We start from the raw sequence: 16,005 nt of genomic DNA, 5'->3' as shown, positions 1-16,005 counted from the left end.
CGTGAAAAACGCAGCATGTTCTATATTCAGCATTTTTCACGCAGCCCTGGCCCCGTAGACGTGAATGGGGCTTCAGTGAGAAACGCAAGCAAGTGGGGGTGCGATGCGTTTTTCACTGATGATTGCTAAGAGATGTTGTTTGTAAACCTTCAATTTTTTTATCACGCGCGTGAAAAACGCATCAAAACGCATTGCACTCGCACGGAACAAACTGAACGCAACTGCAGACAAAACTGACTGAACCTGCTTGCAAAATGGTGCGAGTTTCACTGAACGCATCCGGACCTAATCCGTCACGCTCGTGTGAAAGAGGCCTTATTGACTTGAAAGGAGGCGAGCTGCAATACCAGACCCGGCCACAAGAGTTGCTCTTTTTCCTGAAAACAAGGCAGGCCCCTCTTCCGCATCTCTTACCACGTCTTTAAAGTTTCTGAAGAAGTTAGGCCAAGGAGTCGTGGTGCTGAATATTAAATCTCCCCAAGTTTGCAGCTCTTCTTCTAAATTGCAGATACTATTAGGAGCGTTTTGTCACGACTCACGAGACTTCCTCTGTCACTTTTGGCATATCGCTGTCTCGCACTTATTTCGCAGTGAGGCTTCTTCCTTTCAGGCTCTTGATAGCTCAGACGTTGACGGCTTTAGATCTGATTTCCCTGCTGGGTCCCACACAAAGCTGCAAACGAAGGCCGTCCTCTGACTCTCCAGAACTCACCCGCTGCGGAGAGAAGGGCTCTCGCCGGGAGACGCCAGCTTTACTTCTTATGTAGAAGAAAACTAAACTTAATTGGATGTTTTGGAAAAAATGAACACTCATCAGGTCAGGTTGCCCCGTATTCCACACATAAAATCGTAAAAAAAAATATCAAAAATACACCGAAAAAAAAACAGGAGCAAATTTTCCTGCTAATAAATTGCACATCATGTGACCTGGAAGTCTCAGAACTTTTTTCCCCCAATATTTTAAAAATTAATACGTCCCAATGTATCGAAGGCGGATCCTTAAGACAGCTCTACCACTGATCAGCCGTTTGAAGAGACTGTAGTACACCAAGCGACGGGTCTCGCTATGGAAAGCTGAGGTGCACCTATGGGGCTAGGCCCCGCCTCTAGGTGCACTGAAGCTCTAATTTGCATAAAGAATGAAAGTCTATTTTCTTGCAAATACCGCAACCGATTTTTCAAAAGAGAGGAATCATTGCAATCAGCAGGATCAACTCTATCAGGCAGTTTGTCTAGTTTATTAGGGACGATCCTGCTGACGTGTCAGTGGGTGTTGGTTGCTCTTCAGGAGAATATCTAACAAGTTGGCCAAAAAGAACAAGATCGGGACCCAACACTTACTATTGGGCCTCGTGCACACAGCCGTTCACGGCATTGGGGAATCTGTCCGCACTGCAAAAAAACTGAGCATGTTCTATTTTTTAGCAGCGCAGAAGCACGGAGAGGAACCCCATGGAAGCACTCCATAGTGCTTCCAGGGGGTTCCATGGCTCCATTCCGCAACGCACTTTTCGGATTGCGGACCCATTCAAGTGAATGGGTCTGCATCTGTGATGCAGTGAGCACACGGCCGGTGCCCGCATATTGCGGACCCGCAACGGCCGTGTGCTTGAGCCCTTACCCAGAGGAATGAGAATATTATCATGTAACTGGAAGGTTGTGAAAGGGGAACAGGAGATTTAGGGATCATTTCAGCAGAGCTGCCTTTACACTTGACATATGCTCACGAACATATTTTCTTTCCGTGTCCCGTTCAGTGTATTTTATTTGCGGACCGTATGCGGAACCACTCATTTCAATGGGTCTGCAAAAAAAAAACGGAAGTTACTTCGTGTGCATTCCATTTCGGTTCCACATTACGGACAAGGATAGTACTGTTCTATTAGGGGCCGGCTGTTCCATTCCGCAAAATACAGAATGCACACGGACGTCATCCGTATTTTTTGCAGATCCATTTTTTGCGGACTGCAAAATACATACGGTCGTGTGCATGAACCCTTAGTCCCTCCTAAATGTATGCTAGGCTTAACTGATAATTTTCTCGGAAACTGATAATTTTCAATGGGTTTTTAAGTTAAAACCTGAAACCCCGCAGCTCAATCAGTATATCTATTGGGCCCCTTTCACACGCACGAGTCCCCTGCATCGGACTCGCGGGGTGTGTCAGGGGGAGCTCCCTTCCTGAACTCCGGAGCACTGCATTATACTGATTTATGATGTTATTTAACACTTAGAGGTCTGGAATGTATTGGATAACACTGGCAGCATTATGTCAATGTTGTCCAATACATTCCAGACCTCTAAGGGTTACATGACATCATAAATAAGTATAATGCTATGCGACCCGGTCAGTGCTCCAGAGTTCAGGACGGGAGCTCTGCCTGACACACCCTGCGATTCCGATGAGGGCAACTCGCTCATGTTAAGGCCCCATGCACACGGCCGTTGTTCACGGCCGTGTGCGGGCCGTGGAACCGCGGCCTGGATCCCTCCTGAGAGCAGGAGCGCACGGCGTCACTGGTTGCTATGACGCCGTGCGCTCCCTGCTGCCGGCACAGTACAGTAATACACTGGTATAGATCATACCAGTGTATTACTGTATTGCGGCGGCAGCAGGGAGCGCACGGCGTCATAGCAACCAGTGACGCCGTGCGCTCCTGCTCTCAGGAGGGATCCAGGCCGCGGTTCCACGGCCCGCACACGGCTGTGAAACACGGCCGTGTGCATGGGGCCTAAAGGGGCCATATGCCCCTTTGTGTTGCCAGCAGTATACATTTTGCACCCTTTGTGCCCCTTGTAGTTATAATGGCCCTAGTTGTGCCCCATTTATAGATAATGGCAGCCTTTCTGCCTCCCAGCAGCTATAATAGCCCAAAAGTTGTGCCCCAATATAGATATTAGCCCTGGTTGTGCCCCCATACACGTGTGTATATATATATATACTTGCAAATACCGCAGCAGCACAGTCAGACAGTGTGCACTGGGTGCAATTCCTCCTGGAGGCCGGCTTCTCCTCCACAATGTATACTTTCCAAAAAACAAGGCAGCACTTCCAGATTTTCGTGAAAGGCTGAAGACCCCAAACTTTAATTCCCCAGCAACGTTTCGGCCTACTCAATGAGGCCTTTGTCAAGCTATACAACAGTGCAATAAACAGGGTATATATACCCACAAGCCAGTGCAATCACATGGTACAATTAGTGCAATCACATGGTATCAGACGGTCACATGACAATCTTTACAATATATCCACATTTCCAATAAGTCCATATGACTACAAAGTTACATAAAAAGTTCAGTAATTGTGTGAATCTTTACATATTGTGCAAAGTATAAGTGTCATACATATATCTCTATACCATCTCTTAGCCCTCATAAGAGCCTGTCTAGAGCGTGATACAAAAGTGCTACGTGCAAATAAATCAAGGGTTAAAAATATCTAATGACATAACAGGATACAGCCGCATCCTATTAAAACACTAAAATAGTAGCACATACCATCTATGGCTCAATGTGGCCGCGAGTGTCTGGCGTCTCCATCTTTGCCGTGCGCATGCGCCGGAACCGACAGTCAACCCCATCCTCCCAGCTCGCACTGCGTAACCACGCTCCTTGGAACGCAGCGTCATGCCGTGGAACGCATCGTACGAATCACAGGGGCGGACCATGTCATATGGACTTATTAGAAATGTGGATATAGTGTAAAGATTGTCATGTGACCGTCTGATACCATGTGATTGCACTAATTGTACCATGTGATTGCACTGGCTTGTGGGTATATATACCCTGTTTATTGCACTGCTGTATAGCTTGACAAAGGCCTCATTGAGTAGGCCGAAACGTTACTGGGGAATTAAAGTTTGGGGTCTTCAGCCTTTCACGAAAATCTGGAAGTGCTGCCTCGAATTCTGGAATATATATATATAAAATGGACTTCCAAAACTGCAAAAAGAAAGCTGCATGTGTGGCCGTAACCCTTAGGGCTCATGCAGACGAAGGTCCCCGTATATTGTGGACCGTATATGGACCACAATATACGAGTGTGCAGTCTGTGGTGCGGACCCATTAACTTGAATGGGTCCGTGATCCGCCAGGTATGGCCAAAGATTGCTAATCTCCTATCTTATGCAGAGCGGAAGCACGGATCGGAAGCGCTACGAACAGCTTCCGCGGGACTTCGGGTCCGTGCCTCTGAACCACAAAAGACACGCACATCACGGACCCATTCAAGTCAGTGTATCCGCATCCGCACCACGCAGTGCACACGGCTGCTGCCCGTCCCTTTTTGACTGCTATTGGCGGTCTGCAGCGCGGCTACAGAGCCCTTACGTTTGTGTGCATGAGCCCTAAAGGGGGAGATCTATCAAAACTGGTGTAAAGGAAAACTGGATGTTGCCCATAGCAACCAATCAGATTCCAGCTTTCATTTTTCAGCGCTACCCTGGAAAATGAAAGGTGGAATCTGATTGGTTGCTATGGGCAACTGTTTTCCTTCACACTAGTCTTATAAATCCTTTAGCATTTTGAAAAAAAAAAAAATATTCTGTGAAACTAATAGAAAGTAATAGGAAGCCGCAGCCTGGTGTGCACAGCCCTCAGCCCCTGTACTCTGACCCGCCACAGCTCAGCTATAAACAGGGCTCTGACGGCTTCCTGGGGGAGGGGAGACAGCAGGAAGAGAGCGGAGGAGGCTGAAGGACAGCAGAGTGTACTGCAGGTACTGCTGCCTGGGCTGGGCTCCGTACACACTGTACAGGGATATAGGACACATGTATGGAGGGTATATACTGTATACAGGGGTCTAGGTGCTGCTATATAGGACATGTATGGAGAGGTATATACTGTATACAGAGGTCTATGTGCTGATATATAGGACACACGTATGGAGAGGTGTATACTGTATACAGGGCCAGGGTCTAGGTGCTGATATATAGGACACATGTATGGAGAGGTATATACTGTATACAGGGCCAGGGGCTATGTGCTGATATATAGGACACATGTATGGAGAGGTATATACTGTATACAGGGGCTATGTGCTGATATATAGGACACACGTATGGAGGGTATATACTGTATACAGGGGTCTAGGTGCTGCTATATAGGACATGTATGGAGAGGTATATACTGTATACAGAGGTCTATGTGCTGATATATAGGACACACGTATGGAGAGGTATATACTGTATACAGGGCCAGGGTCTAGGTGCTGATATATAGGACACATGTATGGAGAGGTATATACTGTATACAGGGCCAGGGGCTATGTGCTGATATATAGGACACATGTATACAGAGGTCTAGGTGCTGATATATAGGACACATGTATGGAGAGGTATATACTGTATACAGGGGTCTAGGTGCTGATATATAGGACACACCTATGGAGAGGTATATACTGTATACAGGGGGCTATGTGTACATATATAGGAGACACGTATGGAGAGGTATATACTGTATACAGGGGTCTAGGTGCACATATACAGGACACCTATGGAGAGGTATATACTGTATACAGGGGGCTATGTGCTGATGTATAGGACACATGTATGGAGAGGTATATACTGTATACAGGGGTCTAGGTGCTGATATATAGGACACATGTATGGAGAGGTATATACTGTATACAGGGGGCTATGTGCACATATATAGGACTTACGTATGGAGAGGTGTATACTGTATACAGGGGGCTATGTGCACATATATAGGACTTACGTATGGAGAGGTGTATACTGTATACAGGGGTCTATGTGCACATATATAGGACACGCGTATGGAGAGGTATATACTGTATACAGGGGGCTATGTGCAGATATATAGGACACATGCATGGAGAGGTATATACTGTATACAGGGGTCTATGTGCACATATATAGGACACACGTATGGAGAGGTATATACTGTATACAGGGGGCTATGTGCTGCTATATAGGACACATGTATGGAGAGGTATATACTGTATACAGGGGTCTAGGTGCTGCTATGTAGGACACATGTATGGAGAGGTATATACTGTATACAGGGGTCTAGGTGCTGATATATAGGACACGCGTATGGAGAGGTATATACTGTATACAGGGGGCTATGTGTACATATATAGGAGACACGTAAGGAGAGGTATATACTGTATACAGGGGTCTAGGTGCACATATACAGGACACCTATGGAGAGGTATATACTGTATACAGGGGGCTATGTGCTGATGTATAGGACACATGTATGGAGAGGTATATACTGTATACAGGGGGCTATGTGCTGATGTATAGGACACATGTATGGAGAGGTATATACTGTATACAGGGGGCTATGTGCACATATATAGGACTTACGTATGGAGAGGTGTATACTGTATACAGGGGTCTATGTGCACATATATAGGACACGCGTATGGAGAGGTGTATACTGTATACAGGGGTCTATGCGCACATATATAGGACACACGTATGGAGAGGTATATACTGTATACAGGGGGCTATGTGCACATATATAGGACACATGTATGGAGAGGTATATACTGTATACAGGGGGCTATGTGCTGCTATATAGGACACATGTATGGAGAGGTATATACTGTATACAGGGGTCTAGGTGCTGCTATGTAGGACACATGTATGGAGAGGTATATACTGTATACAGGGGTCTAGGTGCTGCTATGTAGGACACGCGTATGGAGAGGTATATACTGTATACAAGGCAGTGGCATACATAGAGTAGGGGTCCCCTAGCAAGGATCTAACAAGCCCCCCCCCCCCCCCCCCCTCACAGGACAGAAGGGTTTCCACCTAAACCCCTTTTAGTGACCCTTGGGTCATATTTTCCCACTGCCTCATTTGCTAAAAGTTGTTTCTTTTAGAGGGCAGAGTCCTGACCAAGTTTTCACCCCCAGTAGAAGAGGAGATGATCCCAACTAAGACTGGGCCCCATAGCAGTCGCATGGTCTGCCGCTATGGTAGTTACACCCCTAGTACAGGGGTCTATGTGCTGATTTTATAGGACACATGTATGTAGAGCTATATGTTGTATACAGCGTTTTATGTGCAGATATATAGGGTACATATTATACCCCTGTGACGTGTAATAAAATGACTGATGCAGTAATGGCTTCCTAGTGGCCCCCTTGTTTTTCCCGTAGTGAACATGGTATCTATCGTGTGGTCTCTATTTTGTTATTTCCTCTGTCCATAAATGTAGAAGAAGTCGGTACACGCATGTACATCTGGGGGTAGCTGCATAGAGAGAAGAAACCCTTAGCGTTAGTGTTGAGATAACTTTTTGTTTTAAGTTCAGCGTCTAAAGTTCGGGTTATCGAAGAATCGAATACCGTTATGGATTCTAAATTCCGTTATGGTCCGTGGTAGCGGAATCCATAACTCGATTCTTCGATAACCCGAACCCTAGACGCCGAACTTAAAACAAAAGTTATTGAAGAATCGCGTTATGGATTCCGCTACCACGGACCATAACGGAATTTTAGAATCCATAGGGCGATTCTTCGATAACCCAAACTTTAGACGCTAAACTTAAAACACAAGTTCGCTCAACACTACTTAGCGTCCGTCCACACAGAGCAGATTTACTGCAGCACATTCAGTGCCGATTTTAACCTCTGGAGCTGATCGGGGAAGGTACGGGTTTCTCGGACCCCCACCGATCTGATACTGGAGACCTTCCCCATGTATGTAGAGGTATATACTGTATACAGGGGTCTGGCCTGTAGCTGATCTGTGGAGGTACGGGTGGTCGGACCCCCACCGATCTGATACTGGAGACCTTCCCCATGTATGTAGAGGTATATACTGTATACAGGGGTCTGGCCTGTAGCTGATCTGTGGAGGTACGGGTGGTCGGACCCCCACCGATCTGATACTGGAGACCTGAGGACAGGCCATCAATATACAAGTCCCAGAAAACACCTTTAACAGAAACGCATACAGTACACCAAAAGCTGCGTTCCGCCCTCTTGTCCTCATAGAAGAATGTAAATATTTGAGACGACTTTCCAGGACTAATGTTGGTTTTACGGTCTCCTGATTCCATGTCGTACACGAGCTCCTCACGTGCTTCACCTTGTGCGGTGCATTCTCCGGCTCCGCATCCAACACGGATAACTCGGGGAACCTACAGCGTCCTGTGTATCAGGAAAAACTCGCTTGATTGCACTTTCTTCTCATCTCCCTCATTTCACCTCAGGTACGGAGTCTCTTTGTAACGTTACATTTCCTGCAGTTTGATTTTTCTTTCATGATCTCTTCCTCCCAAAAGACATAATTAAATCTGTTAACAAAGGGGAACATTTCTCCCTCATGGACACACTGCTTCAGTGCTCCAGACTAAAAAATTTAAAAAAGATGAGACGCAGGTCACGGTAGCGAGCCAGCACCACATACCTGTTACATCCAGTGACATCTCCTGTCATGGAAATCTTCTCTTTCCTCTTCTCCTCCATTTGCCCCAGACCGCCATGACTAATTCTTTCAGCTGCATCTCATCTCCACAGAGTTTGTTATAGATATGTTCGATTTTATTATTATTTTTTTCTCCCATCAACACCCCCCCCCCCCCATCCTGGTGTCCCAACAATGTCATCCTGCTGCCACTACCCATATTGTGCCCGTGGTGCTCCCCAATGCCCCAGGTACTATATTGCTGAAAAAAGTGACCACAGTAGACATAATGTCCCTATAGTGTCTACAGCAATTATAAATGCCACCTAGAGTGTTCCAGTAATAATAATAAAACCTTAGATTAATTCCACCCTCACGTAGTAATTTTCTCCCACACTGCCCCCATATAGTAATTTCTCCCCCACAGTAGAAATATGCTCCACAGTAGTAATTTCCCCCCCCCCCCATACTGTCCTCTAGGGCCCCCCTTATGGCTAGTAATGTGTCCCATAAATCACAGAAAAAATGCACCAAACGGATATGCCACTGACTATACTAGCTAGTCATAAATGCAGATATTAAAAGCTGAGACTTTTGCCAATATATTCCTGTCAGGAAAATATCGGAGCCTATCATGCACCACGTCACGGTCACTCAGCATGGCAAGGGGTCTAGGCATTTATGACTAGCCAGTATAGTCAGTGGCATATCCATTTGGTGCATTTTTTTTTCTGTGATTTATGATTATATTTTCATCCGCACAATGCTCCGTTTTGTGTAGGATGCCCTTGTGGTGCATGTGGACCGCGCCGACATCCTCCACCGTATGCATTTTTTTGCTGGGGATAGTAGTTTGCTGCGGTCCACATGCGGTGGGGCTGCTCCCCCAATGAAAAACACGCTACAGTGTTAGGGGTTGAGCAGCTCCCCCAGATTTGCCACTATATTTCTGTGTTTGTGTCTAGTAATGTGTCCCCCCCCCTAACAGCTTAAATCCTATACTCACCTGTGTCCTTTCGCTGGCGCTCATTAGCTGCTGGTATAGCCCAGCTAGGACGCACACCTCACTGCTGTGCGTCCTAGCACAGGCAGGCGTGATGATGTCATCACTCCTGCCTGCGCTGGTATTTCATTGCGAAATAGACCTTATGCCTGTAGCGTAGGTGATCGGCGGCGGGGCAAGGAATTATTGGATCCCATGTCCCGCCGCAATATTCAGCTATAGCGCGGCAGCCCTGTCGCAAATGGTGACGAGGTTAGAAAGTCTCGTCGCCATCTGCAAATTTTAAGGCGCATTGGCGACCAAAATGGTCGCCATCTGGATCGCTGTGCTATTAAGTAAGCGGCTCCCACCGCTCTTAATCATTGAATTCAGGCGTTTCATTCAGTCCTATTAGGCCCCTTTCACACAGGCAAGAATTCCGCACGGGTGCAATGCGTTCACCTCACGCATTGCACCCGCACTAAATCCGGACCCATTCACTTCAATGGGGCTGTGCAGATGAGCAGTGATTTTCACGCATCACTTTTGCGTTGCGTGAAAATCGCAGCATGTTCTATATTCTGCGCTTTTCACGCAATGCAGGCCCCATAGAAATGAATGGGGATGCGTGAAAATCGCATAGCATCCGCAAGCAAGTGCGATGCGATTTTCACTCATGGTTGCTACGAGATGATGTTAGTAAATTGCTAAAAGTCAATTTACTGTATCCTCCCTTATAACATCGTTCTAAAGGAAAATAGCATTTTTAATACAGAATGCTTACTAAAATGTGGCTTGAGCGGTTAAAAAATGCAAATAAAAAAAATATTAACTCACCCCATCCTCTTGTTTGCGCAGCCAGCATCCTCTTCTTTCAAGACCTGCAAAAGGACCTTTGACGTAATCTTGAGCGTGGTGACGTCAGCGCAGGTCCTGCTGAATGACGTCATCTTCATTCAGCAGGACCTGCGCTGACGTCACCGCGCTCACCACGTGGTGATTACGTCATCAAAGGTCCTTTTGCAGGTCCTCAAAGAAGAAGATGCTGGCTGCGCGAACAACCCCCTCATTCGACATTTTAGTAAGCATTCTGTATTAAGAATGCTATTATTTTCTCTTATAACCATGTTGTAAGGGAAAATTATAAAATATACAGAACACCTAACCCAAACCCGAACTTCAGTGAAGAAGTCCAGGTTTGGGACTGGGTACCACATTCTGACTTTTTTCTGATGCTCGAGCAAATCCGGGACGCCTGTGTGAAAGAGGCCTTACCACATAAAATCCAGCCCCTCTCCATGCATTCTGCAATTACCACATGTGTACAACATCCAGCCCCTTGCCATGCAGTCTGCAATTACCTGTGGCAGGCGTAGCACTATGAAGTGCCTTTTGTGCTGTGGCATTAGAAGAATTTTTATATCTCGAACTTTTAGTCTAACCAGACTGTCTATTACTGTGTAATTCCTCTAGCGCCGTTCTATGGAAACAGTAGGTTTAAAGAGCACACCGAATGCTTGAAATAACTTCTTTATTAACTTCAGCTTTTCTTCATATATAACACTGCCGCCTCCGCAGCAGATTGTCCATGTACAAAACACGTGTTGAAAAGATATCACAAAATGGCGGTATGCATAAAATGGTGGTTCAACTGTTCAATCTTGTCATTCAACATAAAATGGTGGATCTATTTCTCTCTTCAGTATCTGTACTCTCTCTTCTTTAAGCACTTTATGATCTCTTTGAGAGGTATATCTGAGGTCTAACTAATAGTTCACTTGCTAAACTTGGTTTGCAGTATGCAATTGCTTATGATCTGTTATGAGCAGTTCGCAGTTTGTATGCGATTTTTATGGAATCTGGTTTGTATGCTTGCAATTTCTATTTGGTGGAAGTGTTTTGGCCTCTTGTTCCCATAAAACTGGACTCTGACTGGCACTGTGTCTGTCTGTTCAGCTTCTCTCTCTGGTGGGTAATGATTTCAGCTAGGGGAATTTCCAAACGGGCTGTGTGTGAGGCTGGCTGTGATTGGTGAACACTCTTGCTGTGTGAGAAGCTGGCTGTGATTGGTCTAGACTTCTGCCCAGCAACAACAGATTAACACTATGCTTTCTGTTTCTGCTGTGTCACTGAGCTTACCTTTTCATTACAAAATGAATCTTAAAGGCATATTATCTCTTTCTGCTTCTGTGAACGCAAAATATACCAGTTATATGACATCCAAAACATGATGTCACAGTAAATAACTCCGCTTTTGTCTTTAACACATAAACATAGGAACTGTATTAAAGGGAACCTGTCACTGGGATTTTGTGTACAGAGCTGAGGACATGGGTTCCTAGATGGCCGCTAGCATATCCGCAATATCCAGTCCCCATAGCTCTGTGTGCTTTTATTGAAAAAAATGATTTAAAACATATGCAAATAAACCTGAGATGAGTCCTGTCCCTGAGAGGAGTCCAGCGTGAAGGAGGCCAGCACCGCACCGCATGTTCAGAATCTCCTCCTTGCTCCCTGACGTCAGAAGGCTAGAGCGCCGTAATCTCACGACGTGCGAGCTAGCGCATGCGCAGTGTCGTCATAGCGTTCCTTCTCTGTGCTGGCATCAGCCTCAGGGAACGAACTGCGCATGGCCGAGCAACTGCATGCAAGTCTGGCATCATCAAGCACAATGCCAGGCGTCAGATGGAGTGGTGTAAAGCACATCAACATTTTAGTAAGATGTGGAGGAGTGGGAACGTCTTCTGTGGAGTGATGGATCATTTCTATCATGTGGTCTGATGGACGAGTCTTATGAATTCCAGGAGAACGTTACCAGCCTGACTACATTGTACCAGCTGTAAAGTCTGGTGGAGGAGGGATAATGCTATGGGGGGTTTACCAGGGGTTGGCCTTAGACCCTTAGTTCCAATGAAGGGAAATCTTAATGCTTCAGCATAACAAGACATTGTGGACAATTGTATGCTTCCAACTTTGTGGGAAGGCCCTGTTCTGTTCCAGCATGACTGTGCACAAAACAAGGTCCATGAAGGCATGGTGGGGGGAGTTTGGCGTGGAAGAAGGTGACCGACCGCACAGAGCCCTGACCTCAACTGCATCCAACACCAGAATGGAGACTGCGAGCCAACATCCGTGTCTGACCTCACAAATGCTGTGCTCGATAAATGGGGGAAAAAATTTGACGCACTCCAAAATCTTGTAGAAATCCTTCCCAGAAGGGACCAACTCCATATTAATGCCTATGGGACCCGCACCTACAATGAGAACGGAGTGGGGAAATGAACGGAGGGCGCACTGCGCATGCACAGCCGCCCTCCATTAATTTCTATGGGGCCGCCGAAAATAGCCGAGCGCTGGGTCGACTATTTCCATCTGCCCCATAGAAATGAATGGAAGCAGAGGCCGCGCATGCGCAGTGCGCTCCCATTTACTTCTGTGGGAGCAGCGCTTGGTGGTGGACGGACCCCGGGAAATCCAGGGTCCTCCAGCCACAGCTCTCCCCGCTCCTTTCTCGTTATAGGTGCGGGTCCCCTCCATTGTCTGTGATGGGAATACCACTTTAAAGCTTATGACATCAGAAAATAGATTTTTCATGTTTGTGCAACTTTTTTTTTTATAAACACAAAGTAACCACTAAGTTTATCTACAGTCTCCATTCTTTCTTTTAATTTTCAGCCCCCTGATATCTAGTTTACAGCCTGCTCCTACTTTCAGGTTTTTCTCATGCAGACATCTCACTCTCAGAAATATATGCTGGATTACGAAGCCGATTTAATTCTCCCCCTGCAGACTTCCTTGTGTGTGTGCTCTCCTCCCTGTCTACAGTCTGTTTGCTTTCCCCCCTCTCCCCCTGCAGACTTCCTTGTGTGTGTGCTCTCCTCCCTGTCTACAGTCTGTTTGCTTTCCCCCCTCTCCCCCTGCAGACTTCCTTGTGTGTGTGCTCTCCTCCCTGTCTACAGTCTGTTTGCTTTCCCCCCTCTCCCCCTGCAGACTTCCTTGTGTGTGTGCTCTCCTCCCTGTCTACAGTCTGTTTGCTTTCCCCCCTCTCCCCCTGCAGACTTCCTTGTGTGTGTGTGTGTGTGTGTGTGCTCTCCTCCCTGTCTACAGTCTGTTTGCTTTCCCCCCCCTCTCCCCCTGCAGACTTCCTTGTGTGTGTGCTCTCCTCCCTGTCTACAGTCTGTTTGCTTTCCCCCCCCTCTCCCCCTGCAGACTTCCTTGTGTGTGTGCTCTCCTCCCTGTCTACAGTCTGTTTGCTTTCCCCCCTCTCCCCCTGCAGACTTCCTTGTGTGTGTGCTCTCCTCCCTGTCTACAGTCTGTTTGCTTTCCCCCCTCTCCCCCTGCAGACTTCCTTGTGTGTGTGCTCTCCTCCCTGTCTACAGTCTGTTTGCTTTCCCCCCTCTCCCCCTGCAGACTTCCTGGTGTGTGTGCTCTCCTCCCTGTCTACAGTCTGTTTGCTTTCCCCCCTCTCCCCCTGCAGACTTCCTTGTGTGTGTGCTCTCCTCCCCGTCTACAGTCTGGTTTCCCCTTTCCATTCCCCTGCAGACTGTTTTGTGTCTACATTCCGGTCTACAGCCTGTGTGATCTGCCCTCATTGGGTCCAGTCCACCAATCCGCACTCTGATCTGCCATGTACAACCTCCTTACCCTCCCTGCCCTTATGCTTAAAGGGGTTATCCGGGAATTACTGTTGATGACCTATCCTCAGAATAGGTTAACCGATCAGAGGGGGGGGCGTCTCCTGGGACACCCGCCGATCGACCATGTGACTTCACCGTACATCAGTCACATGGCCTAGTTGCAGCTCATATATATACACTCACCTAAAGAATTATTAGGAACACCTGTTCTATTTCTCATTAATGCGATTATCTAGTCAACCAATCACATGGCAGTTGCTTCGATGCATGTAGGGTTGTGGTCCTGGTCAAGACAATCTCCTGAACTCCAAACTGAATGTCAGAATGGGAAAGAAAGGTGATTTAAGCAATTTTGAGCGTGGCATGGTTGTTGGTGCCAGACGGGCCGGTCTGAGTATTTCACAATCTGCTCAGTTACTGGGATTTTCACGCACAACCATTTCTAGGGTTTACAAAGAATGGGGTGAAAAGGGAAAAACATCCAGTATGCGGCAGTCCTGTGGGCGAAAATGCCTTGTTGATGCTAGAGGTCAGAGGAGAATGGGCCGACTGATTCAAGCTGATAGAAGAGCAACGTTGACTGAAATAACCACTCGTTACAACCGAGGTATGCAGCAAAGCATTTGTGAAGCCACAACACGCACAACCTTGAGGCGGATGGGCTACAACAGCAGAAGACCCCACCGGGTACCACTCATCTCCACTACAAATAGGAAAAAGAGGCTACAATTTGCACGAGCTCACCAAAATTGGACTGTTAAAGACTGGAAAAATGGTCTCTTGAACATGACAATGAGTTCACTGTACTGAAATGGCCCCCACAGTCACCAGATCTCAACCCAATAGAGCATCTTTGGGATGTGGTGGAACGGGAGCTTCGTGCCCTGGATGTGCATCCCCCAAATCTCCATCAACTGCAAGATGCTATCCTATCAATATGGGCCAACATTTCTAAAGAATGCTATCAGCACCTTGTTGAATCAATGCCATGTAGAATTAAGGCAGTTCTGAAGGCAAAAGGGGGTCCAACACCGTATTAGTATGGAGGCTATAAGAAACGGGATTAGGCTCTGGCCAATAGATGTCGGGTTCAGCAGCACTAGCAGCTAGGTGAAGGACTTGCACGCACTCTGCAGAAGCAATTTATTTTTATTTTTTTTTAATAAAAGTTGCTTAATTTTGCATTTAGGGCGCTACTTCAATTTAACATGAACCAGGTGGTTTTTGCCCGGCTGGATTTCTGAGGGAGATAATGTTTCATTATGGAGACGTCTGCTTGTTATAATATAGGTTTGTAGCTAATAGGCGGATGGTCCCCGGTATGTTGTGTCTGTACATTTACCTCTACCGTACGCGTTTTAATTGTCAATTATCCGGCCGTCTGTGATCCATACCAGGGTAGACATATGAGGGGTTAAATGTTACCTCCTTTATATTCATATGGATCCCCCTCCGTATTCATTATCTCTGGATCGGTTAGAATGGTGGTTGTCATGGGCCGGAGCTAGGGTGAAGAATGCAGCGAGCCCTCGAAACGCGTGCGCCTTCCCGTCCTGCAGTATATCCTTTTTCATTCAACTGCAGAATTGCTTGTATTTTTCACGTGTTGCCGGACAGCTAGCCGGTATGTAGGACGCATATCTATCTATATACATTGATGCATGTAGCAGAGCTGTGCTGTAAACAGGGAGTGTAGATGGTGATATTTGTATATGGGGGGGAGGGGGCACTGAGCTTTGCTGAGAATGTAGTAAACACTGACACATCGGGATTATATTCTGCACGTCTAGCACATGCCAGGGGGACTGAATATCATGTAGATCTGCTGGCATCACTGCCTGGCACTGCTATATGAAATAAGACTCGCTCGTTGTAACTATGCCTTCTGCCAGGGGGTCTGTTCTGTAGGAAGAAAGCGCTCGACAAGTTGTGACTGTAACCGGTACGTGGGGGTCAGCTGCCGTCGCGTTAGACTGGGTGCTCCTTATCTGTCAAGTTCTGA

At 46.8% G+C, this 16,005-nt stretch overlaps 1 protein-coding gene across 2 annotated transcripts in view; it reads left to right on the top strand.

Annotated features, from left to right (window-relative positions):
* Positions 1 to 4,656: 4,656 nt before the first annotated feature.
* AMACR (alpha-methylacyl-CoA racemase) overlaps positions 4,657 to 16,005 on the top strand; it is a 51,953-nt gene continuing 40,604 nt past the window's right edge. Inside the window, exon 1 of one of the 2 annotated variants that reach the window (XM_044292677.1) lies at positions 4,657 to 4,717. The gene's annotated coding sequence lies outside the window, so the exon portion shown is untranslated. Of the gene's footprint in view, positions 4,718 to 8,040; positions 8,191 to 16,005 lie in introns of those variants that run through there. The other variant, XM_044292678.1, reaches the window with a different exon arrangement.

The sequence above is a fragment of the Bufo gargarizans genome, chromosome 1 (genome assembly GCF_014858855.1).
Source record: "Bufo gargarizans isolate SCDJY-AF-19 chromosome 1, ASM1485885v1, whole genome shotgun sequence".
NCBI lineage: Eukaryota > Metazoa > Chordata > Amphibia > Anura > Bufonidae > Bufo > Bufo gargarizans.
Note: the sequence above shows the minus strand (reverse complement) of the source record. Positions and strands in the feature narration are given on the sequence as shown.